The following is a 16,156-nucleotide window of genomic DNA, read 5'->3' as shown; positions in this document are numbered from 1 at the left end:
TGCCCAGGTGAGGGGTGGGGCCAGTTCTATACAGCTCTCAGACATTCATGTGTCCCCACGTGGCAGCCCAGATGAGACACATCTTTCTGGCCTTTGGTGTTAACAGAACCGACCCTGCTGCTGCAGGGCCACATACTCAGACATGGCCCCCAGTGGCAGCACAGGGCAGAACCCTACTGTGCTTCCAGGTGTCCGCACTGGCTTCTCACATCGGGATGCTCTTTACTACCCTTGAGTGTCCAGTTCTGCCTCTCTTCACTGTGCCCACATCCTCCTGTTTCTCTTTCTCTTCCATTTCCCCACCATTTACTTGCTCCTCTTAGTGGCACCCGGGGTCTCTGAGTGTCTGGGGTCATCTCAGGAGTGGTCTCAGGAGTGTTATGCCTTGCTTGGGCATGACTGGTGGTCGTCACCTTAGGCTAGCTCCCTGTCTAGGCCCCATGATGCTAGTCTGGTGGTTGTCTCCTGCTTGCTACTCCTCTGGGCCCGCTCAAGTGGCCCCATGTGAGGGTCATCTATCTCAGGCTCACTCCTGCCCAGGACCTATGGTCCTTAGCAGGGCTCTTCTTGTCTCCAGCTCACTCCCGACCCTGGGAGTCCATCAAGGCCTGCACAGCGTCAGACTGTTGGTCATCTCAGACTAGCTCCTTGTCCAGACACCCTGGTGCGGACTGGTGGTTGTCTCAGGCTTGCTGTTTTTCAGGGAATGCTAATCATTCAGATGTTCATAGGTCAGAACGCTGAGCATAGACACAGCCTCTATCCTCTCTGCAACCTATGATGTGACACAGCAGCCATACCTGCACAGCCTCTAGGGGCAGGACTAAGATGAATATATATATATCAGAACTCATTATAGATTGTTGTGAGCCACCGTGTGGTTGCTGGGAATTGAACTCACAACCTCTGGAAGAGCAGACAATTACTCTGAGCCATCTCTCCAGCCCACCCCCTCAGCTTAATTTTTTTATAAATATATTTTTTTATTGGCTGAAATCATATGGCTCATATAGATTGAGCTTTTTTCTCCCTTTTTATATCCTTGGGGACACCACACATTCTGTGGTTGGCAGAATGGCAGCCTATGCCAAGTCTTAGCCTTCTCAATTATCTTTCCATGTGGCTGGATTCCAGGAGCCCTGTAGGAGACACTTCAAATGTTTGCTGTACTCTGATGTCCCTTGTTGACTGTTTCTAGTCTCCCCTCCTGCCTTGCGTTGACATTTCCGTCTGTCTTCCACCTCTCTTGTTGACCAACCTCTCTACTACGAAAAACAAAGCAGACGTCTATAACCAAGGGCTTTTTCTCAGGCTCTGAGCCTGAATTCTAATAGCCTCACATTGAAAGCCATTTATAACTGTTTGTGCTTTAACTAAGTCCGCCCTAACTCCCGAATAAGGACACAGAGACTTATTTTATTTACGATGCTTACAGCCATAAGCCAAGCTTGTTCCCATTAGCTTGTAACTTATTTATCCCACTTATATTATTCAGTGTCTGCCACAGGCTAGTTACCTTTCCTCAGTTCATATGCCCAACTTCCTCTAAGTCTTGGGGTGGAAGGTGGGAACCTTCCTGGTCCTGATCTATCCCAGAGTTCCTCTCTCTCTGCCAGGTGTTCCACCTACTAATCCTGCCTCAGCTTATTGGCCACCAGATTTTTATTGACAGGTGATGCTTCCACATAGTACACAAGAGATTATCTCTACAGACACCCTGTGACCCACCTGTGGAAGTGGACTGAGGAAGGGGCAGGACCGGCCTATCTTGCATCTGTTTGTTTAGAGTCCAAAGGAGTCTGAGCTAACGTGTTGAGGAGTTTAATGTGCCATCTCTATCAGAAATAATTGTATTTCTCATAAAGAATTCTCGTAGATGTGGAATCCTTAACTCAAAGACAATCAAGGTAAGACACAGGAGGAGTCTGGTGACCCTTCCAAGTCTCACCTTGTGGATGTTGTTGGTGTAACCCTGGGCCCACTGCTGATGCACTCTCCTAGATACACCTTTATAGGCGTTTCAGCCAGGCAAGGGCTTCTATGCTTCGTTCTACATCATAAAAACCTCAGACATAGAGTTCTGAGAACCCAAAATGTGAAAGTTGATTAGAATGTGCTTTCCCTTTGGAGCATAAGATTATTTTATACGTACGAGTAGCTGAAGGCCTCGTGTGGCTATTTACAGTCTTTAGTTACAGTATGCAAAAGTTAACTTCAAAAAGTTCATCTCCTAAATCATCAACATTTAGCATTACTTAATGATTCTAGTAGAAATACTTAAATGATATCTCATTATGACTTTTTCCAAAGTGTATGGAATATTATTTTTCCTCTTACTACTGCATGCTCAGTATCTCAATTGACACCCACTCTCTTGACTATAAATCAGTGTCTCGTGGGACAACATCATGACCTTGGGACAACATCATGACCTTGAAGGGTGTGGATTATCTGTTTTGGTATCAGATGCCCCAAGAATCCATTTTGCTTCTGTCCTTTGTGCTGCCCAAAGGCTGCTGGTCCTTGCTGTCCTTTGGGCTTCTGTCCTGTCTTCTCTTGGACAAACAGAACAGCTTGCTTCCAATCCTTTGGATTTACAACCCAGGTGCCTGAGTTTGATAGGGCTGCATGCATAATGTGAGCTCTGCCCCCCCCCCATGTACGTCTCTCTCCTCAGTGTAAAATATATGAATTTCAGAGTTTCAATATTTGGGTCATTTATCCTGGTTCTACAACTTTTTATTTTATTTACTGTGCAATCATATTTGAGTTATTTTATTTTTTTATTTATAATTTTTAAGTTATGAACTGAATTTCCATATATATATATTCTTTGATACATTTCTTCTGTGAGATGAAGTCCTACATCCAACCTATACTTGTTTCATGCATGGGAGACATCTTCTAAGTACTTCGGATTTATCAGTGCACAAAGAAAGACACCCTTGCTTTCAGAGAGCCTATTTTCCTCACAGAGAAAATAGATAACGGCTAATAAGCTTAATGAAAATATAAATTACTATTTATGTTAAACATGATATGTATTATGGAAGAAATAAAAAAACCAAAACATCTAGTGTGGGTCACGCACCTTTGCTGATCTTCGCTTACCTGAGAGAGGCAATGCTGAGAACTTCTGGCGTTCCTGTTGGTTTCTCCTGTTGACTTGTGCCAAGGCTGAGGCCTACCTGTCTCTGCTAGGTAGTGCCACTGCTGCTGATTCCTGTTTGCTCTCCTGACTTGACTGACCTAGACTATTGGTGTACCCGTAAAGTGTTTGTGAGTGTTTGTGAGGGGATCGAACTGCTGCTGCTGCTGACCTGTGAACTGAATCGCTGATTATCAGACAACACAGATGGGAGTTACTCCAAAAAACTTTCCTGAACAGGTCCACTTCCCCCATATCCTTTCTTTCCCACTACCTCTGGTGGGTGGTCGGCTAAAAGGGAGGTTAAAGCATTTAAGAACCATCATTAAAAATAAGATTAAAAAAAAAACTTAATGTTACACCCAGTAAGATAGGTGGAGATTGTAATATTAGTGTGGTTAGGAGAGAGCTCATCTGGAAGGTGTTTCTGCAAAAGGTAGGGATTTGGACTAAGCATATGTTCATGGTAAGGATTCTGAACAATAGGAACAGCCAGGGTGAAGACTCTGGTATGAGTACGTAGATTGCTCTAGAACCAGCTAGAAACTGGATGCCTTAGTCAATGTTCTGTTGCTATGAAGAGACATCACGACCACAGCAGCTCTTATAAACTCTCATAAACATTTCATTGGGGTTTACTTGTAGTTCAGAGGTAGAGTCCTTTGTGTTCAAGCATGTGGCATGCAGGCAGACTGGTGCTAGAAAAGTAGCTTGAGAGTTCTATATTTGGATCCACAGGCCACAGGCAGGGGAGAGGGGAAGGGGGAGGGGAGGAGGGAAAGGGGGGAGGGGGAGAGGGAGAGAGGAAGAGAGAGAGAGAGAGAGAGAGAGAGAGAGAGAGAGAGAGAGAGAGAGAGAGAGAGAGAGAGAGAGAGACTGGGTGGGCCTGGCTCAAGCTTTTGAAGCCTCAAGGCCCACCTCCAGAGACATATCCCTTCCTCTAACAAGTCCACACCTACTTCAACGAGGCCACACCTCCTAAGCCTCATCAAGAGTCACCACTCCCTAATGAGCATGCATTCAAACAGATGAGCTTATGGGACTATTCCTATTCACACCACCACACCGGGGCTAAGTGAATGTGGGAAGGAGCAGAAACCACACAGAGAAACAGGCAGGCCTTGTAGAGACTGAATGGCTCTTACACGGACCTCAGCTTTCACTCTGGCTTTGAGAGGAGGATGGTGTGACTTACATTTCTATTATTGTTATTACTTTAGTTTTTAAAAGATTGTGTGTGTGTGTGTGTGTGTGTGTGTGTGTGTGTGTGTGTGTTAAGAGGCACTCACAGGAGCTACAGGCACTTGCGAGTTGCCTAATGTGTGTGCAGGGATCCAAAGTCTAGTCCTCTGCTAGAGCAGTAAGCATTCTGAACCACTGGTCATTTTTCAACCCCCTTGGCTTACATCTTAAAGTACCACTGTGATTATAATAGAGAGAAAGCCGAGGAGAGCAGGACCATAGAGGCAGAAGAGAGACCTGGTAGGAAGCCATCTGCAGTTATCAGATGAAAGATGAAGGTGGCTTGGTTCAGGAGGCAGCAGGGAAGATGTGGGAATCGCCGGGACACATGCTGGGTAGGTCCTGCCCATGAGCTCAAATTCAGTGCTGTGTTCTTCAAGGCTTGTGTTCTGGAACCCTGACGAGGGCTCTTGAAGGACTGAAGAAAGAACAGACACAGATACACATAGAGTGAACTGGGTTTAGGTGGAGACTGCTACAGGTCCCAACACAGAACCTCAGTGTGTTTAATAGGAACAGCACAGGAGGAGGGGTTAGCTAGTCTCTGTAGGTGAGTAGTCTCAGGCTGTCTGTCTTGTTTTTGCTTTTGAGACAGGCTTTCTCTGTGTAGCCCTGACTGTCCTGGAGCTGGCTCTGTAGATCAGGCTGGCCTCAAACTTTACCTCCCCACTGTTGGGATTAAAGGCATGTGCCATCGTCATCATCATCACCACCACCACCACCCACCATCACTACCACCACCACCATCACCACCCAGGCTGTAAACACCTGGAGGAAGCTGCAGTTGCTAGTCTTTGTATGCACTGACCAATCTTCCATAAGCACAGAGACGCCCGGGAGAGCTTTCCCATCTCCTCTCCTCTCCTCTCCTCTCCTCTCCTCTCCTCTCCTCTCCTCTCCTCTCCTCTCCTCTCCTCTCCTCTCCTCTCCTCTCCTCTCCTCTCCTCTCCTCTCCTCTCCTCTCCTCTCCTCTCCTCTCCTCTCCTCTCCTCCCCTCTCCTCTTCATACAGGGAAGGCTTTGCCACTTTCATGAGGCTAAGGCTTTGGAGTCCTTCACATGGCTTTGCTCACGTCAACACTACACATTTAATCAGGACTTTATTCACTCAGTGCTTCCTCTGTCCCCTACAGCATAGGGAACGAGGTCAAGAATAATTCCGAGGGTTTTAGATGGGTCGTGGGGCCATCGGTTTGTGGGAGAAGGGAGAGTTCAGATGCTGACTTAGTGAATTTGCCATAGACATTCTCTTGGTTATGTTGGAGAGGAGATGGAACACGTGGCTGTGGAGTTTGGGAGACAGCTCTGAGCCGCAGGTAGAAATTTAGAGATCATTATTATGTAGACAATATTTAGAGCCATAAAATTGATTACCAAAGAAGCATTGGTAATAGAAAAAGAACATCTTGGAAGAAGGGACATAACTAACAAAGGAGCAGGAGACAAAGAAGAGTGTGGAAGGGGCTTTGGAAGGCAAGGAAGATGTTCTGAAATATCCATGTACACTGTGCCATCTTGACTAAACGTGCAAGAAAAATGAGGGTCTAGAAAGCTTACTGACTGGTTTGCATTTGGAGGTTTTGTGCCTTACAGTCTCTTCCCAGCGTGTGTTGCTGTCAAGCTGACCAACCAAGGCTGGGGGTGTGGAGATGCTGGCAGTGCTACAATCAAAGCCCCAAGCACAGGACAGATGCCTAGCTGATGGGGCCGGCTGCCCCTGGGGCCATTCTGTTAGAGCGCAGTACAGGAGCAGCCAAGTCAGGTAGCTGGAAATGGAGACAGGGAGGTGCAGAGGGGGAGAGTACAGGTAACTTGGCTACATTGTGAGTTCTTAGAGTGGTGGTTCTCTGTAACAGATGGAGAACTGAACAGAGAATCAACATCCCGGAGACAAATACTGAACACCAAGGAAGCAAGCCACCGCAGCCCAGGCACGCAGGCTGCTGCGAAACGCAGAAGTGATATGATCAAATAAAGCCAGAGTTGGCATGTCACGAGCAAAGAAACAACATATGGCACACCGGTTACTGCATCCCCGGGACCATATCTGCTCAGGAGACAGTGACGTCTGTAGTTCCCAGTTCATGAATACGTGCTTTTGGTACCTATAGAGGCTGTGAAATTATACCTACCCAGTTTACCTGAGAAAAATCGCTACCATAAAACCACCGTGGATTTCTGGCGTGGTTGCATTCTCTGTTCCTTCCCTGAAGTCCGCCTGTGGGCTCTGATGTTATGTATTATTTATAAAACAAATAGAAAAACGATTCTAGTGGTGGAGAGAATGACACAGTGGTGAGATGGTGAGTTCTCTGAGGCACCTCTTCCCCTTCCCCTCCCCTCCTCCCCACCAAAGTCCTGGACATTCAGGTATTGCTGAATCCTGAGGAGTTGAGAGCAGAGTTAGGGGCTGAGGGCTGAGGGCTGAGGGCTGAGGGCTGAGGGCTGAGGGCTGAGGGCTGAGGGCTGAGGGCTGAGGGCTGAGGGCTGAGGGCTGAGGGCTGAGGGCTGAGGGCTGAGGACAGCAACTAGCCCAGGGCTTGCTTTGGGGGGGATGGGGATGGGGGGTGTGGGGGTGTGGGGTGTGGGGAGGATGCAGGACGGGAGCTCCAGCTTTGCTCATCGATGAAGGTCCTTAGCTTGGCTGTGGTTGTGGCTGGGAGCTCAGAAGAGGCTACTATAGGAGATTTAGGCAGCAGCTCTGTAGGTGAAGGCCTGCTCCATGCTCTCCATGGCAGTTCTTGATGAAAGAGACAGTCCTTGGCTCCAAAATGTTTATTGGTTGTTCATTGTGGAAAAGGGATTCGTGTCCACTTCTCAGGGTGGACCCGATTCAATACCTTTTGCAGGGAGGAATGTCTGGGAGGGGAACTTAATGGCTAAACCCTCAGGGTCTCTAGGTACCTCATTAGCATGGGGAACTCTATTCTGGGCCTACGTGACCACAGGTCATGTTTCCTATGTGGGAAGGGTGGCACATGTCCCAGGCCAGGAATCTGGCAGGGAGCAGGGCGCCACTACCATCTCAGGTGTATACCCCGAGTTTCTGGTGTCTCAGACCCACTCGCCCATCAAGCTCCCTGGCATGGTTTACCGTCCCATATATAGGCATGGTTTACCGTCCCATATATAGGCATGGTTTACCGTCCCATATATAGGTACTCACATTTCTTTTGGGGGTGGCTAATCTCACTAAGGAAGGAGATATGACTCAATTTGTAAAAAAATAGATACTATCATTTCAGGATCTAATTTTTTTTTCAGCTCACCATTAAACATAAATACATCATTTTCCTCCATGATTCCCGTGTAAACCAGATGCCAAGAATAGTTTATATGATATGGAAACTGCAGATTTACCATCCAAAACTCCTGGCACTTCTCCACAGAGTCTGTGAATTTTGTTTGGGTTTTTCAGTGGAAATTAAGTTGAAGGAAAGCAGGTGAGATGCGTGTGTTAGGAAGGTGTTGCCTCACTTGTCTCTCAACGAAAGATCACCGGGGAATCCACTCCCCTGAGCTGCAGCAACAAGCTTCAGTCTGGAGGCCATTGGAGAAGATGTGCATTTAGGAACACCCATGGCAGAACTCTGAAAAGCAGTGGCCTGTGTGTAAAACACCGTTCTTCTGGGTGATGGAGATGGATAGAAGCTTCCAGATAAGTTTTTATTTGAAGGAATAGTCCTCTGGGAACAACTTCGCAGACTGTCTGCCTCTTTTCTGCCACCAGGAATAAATCTGGACAAAACTATTAAACTACACTTGATCTTAGCCAAAAGGCCGAGAAGCGATAAAACTATTAAACTATATTTTGTCAAATTTTCATCTAAACAATTCAAAATTTATCTTCAAGAAAGTTGTAGGCAATTTCTGATATGGGTTTCCTTCCTTCCTTCCTTCCTTCCTTCCTTCCTTCCTTCCTTCCTTCCTTCCTTCCTTCCTTCCTTCCCTCCTTCCCTCCTTCCCTCCTTCCCTCCCTCCCTCCCTCCCTCCCTCCCTCCCTCCCTCCCTCCCTCCCTCCCTCCCTCCCTCCCTCCCACCTTTCTCTCTCTCTCTTTCTTTCTTTCTTTCTTTCTTTCTTTCTTTCTTTCTTTCTTTCTTTCTTTCTTTCTTCCTTTCTTCTGTCTTGCTTATAGCTGTAGCTGCAGAATATGTCCTCTTTCTTAGGGGTGAGGATTAATTAAGGTGATAGTAAAATGAATGTAATATGACACTGGAGGTGGGAAGGTTTAACCAGAGAGACTATCAGGAGATAGGGGATATTCTAGGAGTTGTGGAAGGTTAACCGAAATGAAAGGGATACAAAAGCCATATGGGAATCTACTATCTTGTAATGAAATTTAAAAAGTAATAAAAATGTTTGGAGGGAGATGCCCTGAAAGGCTAGAAGAATCTGTAGCTAGGAGCCATGGGTTATTAAATAAACATCCCAGTGCCAGGGCTGGGCTACCTCCTTATGAGTTGGTCAGTGGCCCTAGTAGCTTCCCAAAACAATAAAGGCTCTTTCCACCTCTCTTGTTGTCCACCAGAACTAGACAATAAAACTCTATTTTGAAGATATCACACATCTTGGATTCATGATTCAGAGAAATCGAGCTTGAACTGATTTGGAAGTTTCTTCCCTGCTGGCTAGCTTGCTTAGTCTAGAAGTTCCTATGAAGGATGCTATGGGAAAATGGGAGGCAGCAAGTTTCTTACCCAGTTGTCTGAATCCTTTGATCTCTAAGACCAACTTGCCAGGAATGATGTGCCCCCTTGTGTATTAGTGGCACTACTATTATGAGTGTAACCAACTGCTCTCTGGATTTGAAATTTACTCCACAGGAGGGTTGTCTATGCCTGGTATTGTGAATCTGGTCAAATACCCATGCCAGGGGAGAAAGAATCATAGGCTCTGGGTGTGTGGTGGGGAATTGAATACTGCTGTTTAGCTAAATTGACATATTGTCAAGCTCCTTTTAAATATTTATGGTTATACCCTCTAGCCTTAACAAAAGAAGCCTCCCTTTTCCGTGAACAGTGGTGAAGGTGACTCATGTTCGTTCAGGGTGTTGACACTAAGTGATGGATGAAAGCTCAGTCCTGTCCCCTTTAAAATTCAGGGAACTTTAGAAGCAGGAGTGGAGTGGGGGTGGAGGAGAAAGAATATAAGAACAAGAAGATGGAGAGAATATCTGGGAAATGCCATGATCTGGGCAAGAAGCATTCAGGCCAATCGTGATCTCACAGGTGGTACCTGCACTGGGTCTGCTTAAGAATGGGTCCACTGTCAGGCACAGAGGGAGGAAGGGGCTCAAGGGTCCCACCCTTCAGCTCTGAGCTGTTTATTACTGACAGATTGAGGATAACAAGGACTCATCAGCTCCCATGTGTACCCACTGAGGATTCCACCAGACTCCAGTAGATAGTTCCAACCTAGTGGTCACACAGATGGCCCTACTAAAATTAAATGGCTACAAATCCAACTCGAAGTCATGGATTCTGAGAAAGAGACTGGTAAGGCTAAGGGGAGGTTGATAGGTATCAGAGTGAGGTATGGGGCAGGGGAGAGTAATCAGTATATATTATAAATGTGTCTGAAATTGTCAAATAACAATTAATCAATAAAAAAATTGGCCACATTTTCCCATATCATGCCTAATAAGAGTCATGATCTTGTATTCATATAGCTTATTCAAGATAGAACAGGTTTGAGACACATATCTCTACAGAGATAAACTATATGACTTTTTTAATTTTTAGAAATACTTGTATTCTATTTTATTTACAGACACACACACACACACACACACACACACACACACGCCTTCCTGCCATGGCACATGTGGAAGTCAGAGGACAGCTTGTGGGAGATGGTTCTCATTTTCTACCATGTGGGCTCAGCAGATTGAATTTAGGTCTTCAAGCTTGGCAGCAAGTACCTTTACCCATTGAGCCATCTTGACAACCCCAATGTGTCTTAAATAAACATAAATGCACTCTGAACTTATTGAACATACTTCTGTATACACTACCAAATAACTGTGAAATGAGGATGGCTGTCTTTTCTCTGTAGTTTATTGAGGACAGCTCAAAAGGGGACTGTGCTGGCTAGTTTTATGTCAACTTGACAAGCTAGAGTCATTTGAAAGGAGGGAGTCTCAATTGAGAAAATTGCTCCATAATATCTAGCTGTAAGGCCTTTACTTAATTAGTGATTGATGGGGTAAGGCCCAGCCTACTGTAGTTGGTGCCATCCCTAGGCTGGTGGTCTTGGGTTCAATAAGAAAGCAGGCTAAGCAAGACAAGAGGAGCAAGCCAGTAAGCAGCACCCCTCCATTGTCTCTACATTAACTTCTGCCTTTAGGTTCCTTTCCTGTTTGAGTTCTTGTCTTGACTTTTTTTTTTTTTTTTTTTTTTGGTGATGGACTACAGTGTGGAGGTGTAAATCCAATAAACCCTTTCTTTCCCAACTTGTTTTTTGGCCATGGTGTTTCATTGCAGCAATAGAAACTCTAAGACAGGGAAATTAGGTGCCATATTCTTTAGAGATTTACATTGTTTGGATGTGTGAGGTTTTCACTGACTGGGACAAAAATATATTTTCTGTTTGCACACACAGAGACCCAGCTCTCTGCCAAGTGAAATTTTGGGAACTGAGGGTCATTGAAAGTCTGTGTTCAATGCTATGTTCAACAGCTGTTCAGATTGTATTGTTCAGATGTATTGCCAATTTAAAATGCAAAGAGGGAAAATATACATATTATTTTAAAATTTTGTTTTGGCTGGTTTTATGTGCTAGGGATACTCTTTAGAACAGAACACGGAACTATTTCTAATCTTGTTTTTGTAAATGAAATATTTGATTTATCACATTTTAAAGCAATTTCAGTTGGAAAGTGCACTAGTTGTGGGAGCCAGTAGAGTTTTTGAAGCCAAAAGTGTGTGTGTATGGGGGGGGGGAGCAAATCTTCTTTGGATTCATCAAGAAATAACACTTTTTGGCAGGGATGCCAGGATGCTTGGGCGGAAGAGAGCCAGCTGTGCCTAGTGACGTCAGCATTCCCCCGTCTCACCCAAGGCAGGGCTGGCTGTTTCTGCCTGCAGTGCTGATTCTGATAATCTTGGTTCCCTTCTGAGAACAGCAGGGTGCCATCCCTCACTGCACATAAAGATATTATGGCCACTTTGTTTCCATGAAAAAGAAAGACAAAAACTGTGCTGTTTTTATTTATTTATTTATTTATTTATCTATCTATCTATCTATCTATCTATTTATTTATTTATTTCTATTGTTTTCTAGGCTGATGATGCTGGCAGAGAGCAAGTATCTTAGCATTTTCTACTTGGCAAGAGACAAAATTTGTATTATGGCTAGGGTCTCTCTAAGGACATCTGGTTGGTTAGCACAGAGAGAATAAATTTCTCTTAAAGCCGTCCTTTTTGCTCTGTATTGAGCAGATCAGGTGTCCTATCATATTGCAGAACTTCTGATGAATCTACTTGTTGGTTTATTTTGTGTTCACAGGCACCTTTTGACAACGAGGGAGCCTGGTATGCCAAAAGGCACTCTATGTGGCCACTTGGCCTCCTTTGTGAAGGAGTTTCCTTTTGACCTGACATCCCAGCCTTTGCTGAAGATAGGGACTAGCGGATTCTTTTCTGTAACTGCCTGTCAGCTGAAATTAGGATGTTGTTGTCAGGGCCCGTGAAGACTAGAATGTTAGTCAAAGGCCAGGAGCATAGAGGGATGGATATAGATTGGATTTAGATTTTTTTTTTTAGCATGATGAAAAGCATCTTTAAGTTTATATTTAAAAGACAACCAAAGGAAATTTAAATTCTTGAGCTTGTGGCTGATCATAGCAGTCAGCGCTTCACCACCTTATCAGAAGTCCATTGATCAATGTTAAAACTCTGAACCTTTGAAATCTTAGTATTCCAGAGGGGGAAGAAATCTGAAACTTTTACTTTTTAAATTTTAAATCATTTTTAGACCTTTATAATATATTTACATTATTTTTTAATCTTTGGATGCTATATCCGTTAGTATAAACTTAAAATGGACACAGGACAACACTGCATCTTTAATTGCTGCATAAGACAGAGTAGACCTTCAGCTGCCAGACCCAGAAAGTCTGAGAGATTTTCTTGTGGATAGGGAACTTGGAAATTGGTCTACCTTGACTTAAGCAGAGTAGGGCAGTCAACCCAAGTGCCCACAGTTTGCTCAGTGGTTAGCATCACCACGATCCAGGTCTGTGCCCCGCCTGTCTTTTTTGGACACCTTAGGATCACCTCTGACCTGGCTTTTCTGTCTCTCATAGAAAGCCTTTTCTATTAAAAATTTAAATACCATATTTGGCAGATCTCTGAAAAGTTTTTGAGGGTCATCTGTTAAGTATACTTGACTTTAAATAAATTTTCATATGTTTTTAGTTATTTGCTTTAGGCTTAACTTTGAAACATATATAGAATGATAAAGTTTATTTCTGTAAAAAGTTACATTTTGTATTTAGCATGACTATAAATATAATTCTGAACATATTAAAGAATCTGATCATTTTTCAGTGACTATTAACTTGTGTGTTTTAACCCTTATTAGCTTTTTACAACAAGCTAGTACCTTTTATAAGATTAGAACTCAAACTTAGTTTTAAACAGATTAGCATTTTCATTTTAACATTAGCCCTTAGAAACAGTAAATTTACGGTGGGGATTTTAGACTGCTGTAGACCCAATAGAAAATTGTAACAGGAAACACAGTAGCATTAATGTCTCACGTTCTCCAGCAGCAGGAGCCAGTTCTATGGTTTTGCATAGTTTGCTGCCAATAAGCAGCACCTACACAGCGGGAGTATCTGGTCTTCCATCCTATCATAGTCCTGTAGAGCCAGCAACAGGCTTGTGCGCATCGCCTAAGTTAGCGGTCTTTGTTTCAAGTCAAGGCAGACTTTAAGATGCAGCTTTCTTCTAGAGCTCACCGTGGGACCTGCGTGTTTAAATCCTCATTTCCTCTCTCCCTTTCTTTTTAATTTTGTCCTTTATTTACCATCTTTCCACTGTTTTGCTTTGGAGCCTCTTACTCATTTTCACTGGGACCCTCGGTAGGCGCCTGCTCCTATGAGACCCTTTTAAGATGCTTATTGGATTTTTCAGGTGATGAAAATCACACGCGCATTTGCAGATATCTAAGGCTACCTACCTAGAATCATTTCATGTAGCGTTCTGGAAATGTCTGGCAGCAAAAGTCCTCCCTTTTTGCACAAAAACAGCAAAGAGGAAGTAATCCATGGGGTGGGGGAAGACCCTTGCTAGGCACAGTAACGGACTTCGGTTGGGCCTTTGTGCTTAAAAAGAATATATCTTAAGTTTTTGTGCTTATAGGTTTGTTCCTGTTATGAAATATAATGGGGGGGGCGGGATGGGGGATGGAGTACTTGGCAGGGCCCATGCCAAGGTGCACCTCCCTGAGAATCACACCATGAGACAGACTTGGTATAACGGGGGCTTATTTGGGAAAAGGGAAAGGAGTGAGGGCCTAGAGAGATGGTTAGAGGCAGACAGAGGAGCAGCGTCATGGGGGAAGAGGAAGCAGGGACAGAGAAGGACAGAAAGAAGGACAGAAAGTGGGAGAAATAGACCGGCCAGGAGCACATGAGAACGGGGAGAGAGAGTGCTGGGGTGGTGGAGCAGTCCTTTTGTACCCACAGGCACCAGGCAGCATGCAATGGTGGCAGATGAGGACATATGCAGCTGCTAGGTCCCTGGGAGGAGCCTAGCAGAATTGCCTGTAAGCCAATATGAACTCTATGGCTTTTTCATCTTGTGTCTGGAATAATAGAGGTTGTTTTTTGTTTTGTTTTTTTTTCTTCTTCTTCCCACTTTCACCTATCTCATAGCATTAAACCTCTGTTACATTATATTTTAATCAGAAGACCAACTAAGCATGCCAGTCCCTGCTGACTGTTGTCAGCAGTTCTTTTAGACAGGAACAGTTCTGGGTCAGAAATTTTGACTGTGGGTTAGTAACCCCGTCCCTCCACTTGAGACCCTGTTTATCTACTGGAGGTGGACTCTTTGAGTTCCCTCTCCCATTGTTGGGCCTTTTGGCTAAGGTCACACCTATTGAGTCATGAGTCTCTCAACTCCAGGGTCTCTGGTCCTTTCTAGAGGGTCCCCTCATCTCCCACCCCTGAGGTTGCATATTTCCATTTATTCTCTTGGTCCTCTGGGCTTCTCTCCTGCCCCCCACCCCCACCCCATACCCTATCCCATTCTCGTTTTCCCCTCCCATGACCCACCCAAGTCCTTCCCTCCCTCCTTCCCTTTGCCTCCTGTGATTATGTTCTTCCCTCTTCTAAGCGGGATTTAAACATCCTGTCTTAGGGCTTTCTGCTTGTTATACTTCCTACAGTCTACAGTTGTATCCTAGGTATTCTGTACTTGTTGGCTAATATTCGCTTATCAGTGAATACATACCATGCATGTCCTTTTGGGTCTGGATTACCTCATTCAGGACATCTTCTAGTTCCATCCATTTGCCTGCAAAATTCATGACTTTCTCATTTTTAATCACTGAGTAGTATTTCCATTGTGTAAATGAACCACATTTTCTGTGGTTCCAGAATCTGGGTTGTTTCCAGATTCTGGCTACTACAAGACTACTATGAACATAGTGGAGCATGTGTCCTTGTGGTATAGTGGGGCGTCTTTTGGGTATATGCCCAAGAGTATTATAGTTGGGTCTTCAGGTAGAACTTTTCCCAATTTTCTGAGGAACTGCCAGATTGATTTCTAGAGTGGTTGTATCACCTGTAATCCCACCAGCAATGGGAGAGTGTTTTTTTTTTTTTTTCTCCACATTCTCAATAGCATGTGCTGTCACTTGAGTTTTTGATCTTAACCATTCTGATTGGTGTAATGTGGAATCTCAGGGTCGTTTTGATTTGCATTTCCCTGATGACTATGGACTTTGAACATTTCTTTAAGTGCTTCTTGGGCCATTTAAGATTCTTCAGTTGTGAATTCTCTGTTTAGCTCTGTATCCCATTTTTAAATTGGGTTATTTGGGTTTTTTGGAGGTTAACTTACTGAATTATTTATATATTTTGGTTATTGACCCTCTATCAGATGTAGGGTTAGTGAAGATATTTTTTCCCCAATCTGTAGGTTGCCGATTTGACCTATTGATGATGTCTTTTGCCTTACAGAATCCTTTCAGTTTTGTGAGGTCCCAATTATCAATTGTTGATCTTAGAGTCTGAGCCATTGGCATCTGTTCAGGAAATTCCCCCTGTGCCAATGAATTCGAGGCTCTTTCACACTTTCTTTTCTATTAGATTTAGTGCATTTGGTTTTATGTTGAGGTCCTTGATCCACTTGGACTTGAGCTTTGTGCAAGGTGATAAATATGGATCTATTTTCATTCTTCTACATACAGCCAGCCAGATAGACCAATACCATTTATTGAAGATGCTTTCTTTTTCTACTGTATGTTTTTTGGCTTCTCTGTCAAAAATCAAGTGTCCATAGGTGTGTGGGTTTATTTCTGGGTCTTCAGTTCTATTCCATTGATCGACCTGTTTGTCTCTGTACCAGTACCATGATGCCTTTATCACTGTTGCTTTGTAGTACAGCTTGAGGTCAGGAATGATGATTTCCTCAGAAGATCTTTCATTGTTGAGAATTGTTTTGGATATCTTGAGTTTCTTTGTTTTTCATATGAAGTTGAGAATTGTTCTTTCCATGCCTGTAAAGAACTGTGTTGGAATTTTGATGGAGATTG

At 44.1% G+C, this 16,156-nt stretch overlaps 1 protein-coding gene and 2 pseudogenes across 3 annotated transcripts in view; 1 reads left to right on the top strand and 2 right to left on the bottom strand.

The window, feature by feature from the left end:
- Window positions 1–16,156, top strand: part of Rapgef4 (Rap guanine nucleotide exchange factor 4) — a 292,946-nt gene that overhangs the window by 18,265 nt on the left and 258,525 nt on the right. The window lies entirely within an intron of this gene.
- Window positions 698–822, bottom strand: LOC115030517 (small nucleolar RNA SNORA17; annotated as a pseudogene).
- LOC147005897 (U2 spliceosomal RNA) lies at window positions 8,063–8,181 on the bottom strand (annotated as a pseudogene).

The sequence above is a fragment of the Mus caroli genome, unplaced genomic scaffold, assembly GCF_978045245.1.
Source record: "Mus caroli unplaced genomic scaffold, Mus_caroli_1 scaffold_2, whole genome shotgun sequence".
NCBI lineage: Eukaryota > Metazoa > Chordata > Mammalia > Rodentia > Muridae > Mus > Mus caroli.
The sequence above is the reverse complement of the archived record's forward strand: the minus strand, read 5'-3'. Positions and strand labels throughout refer to the sequence as shown.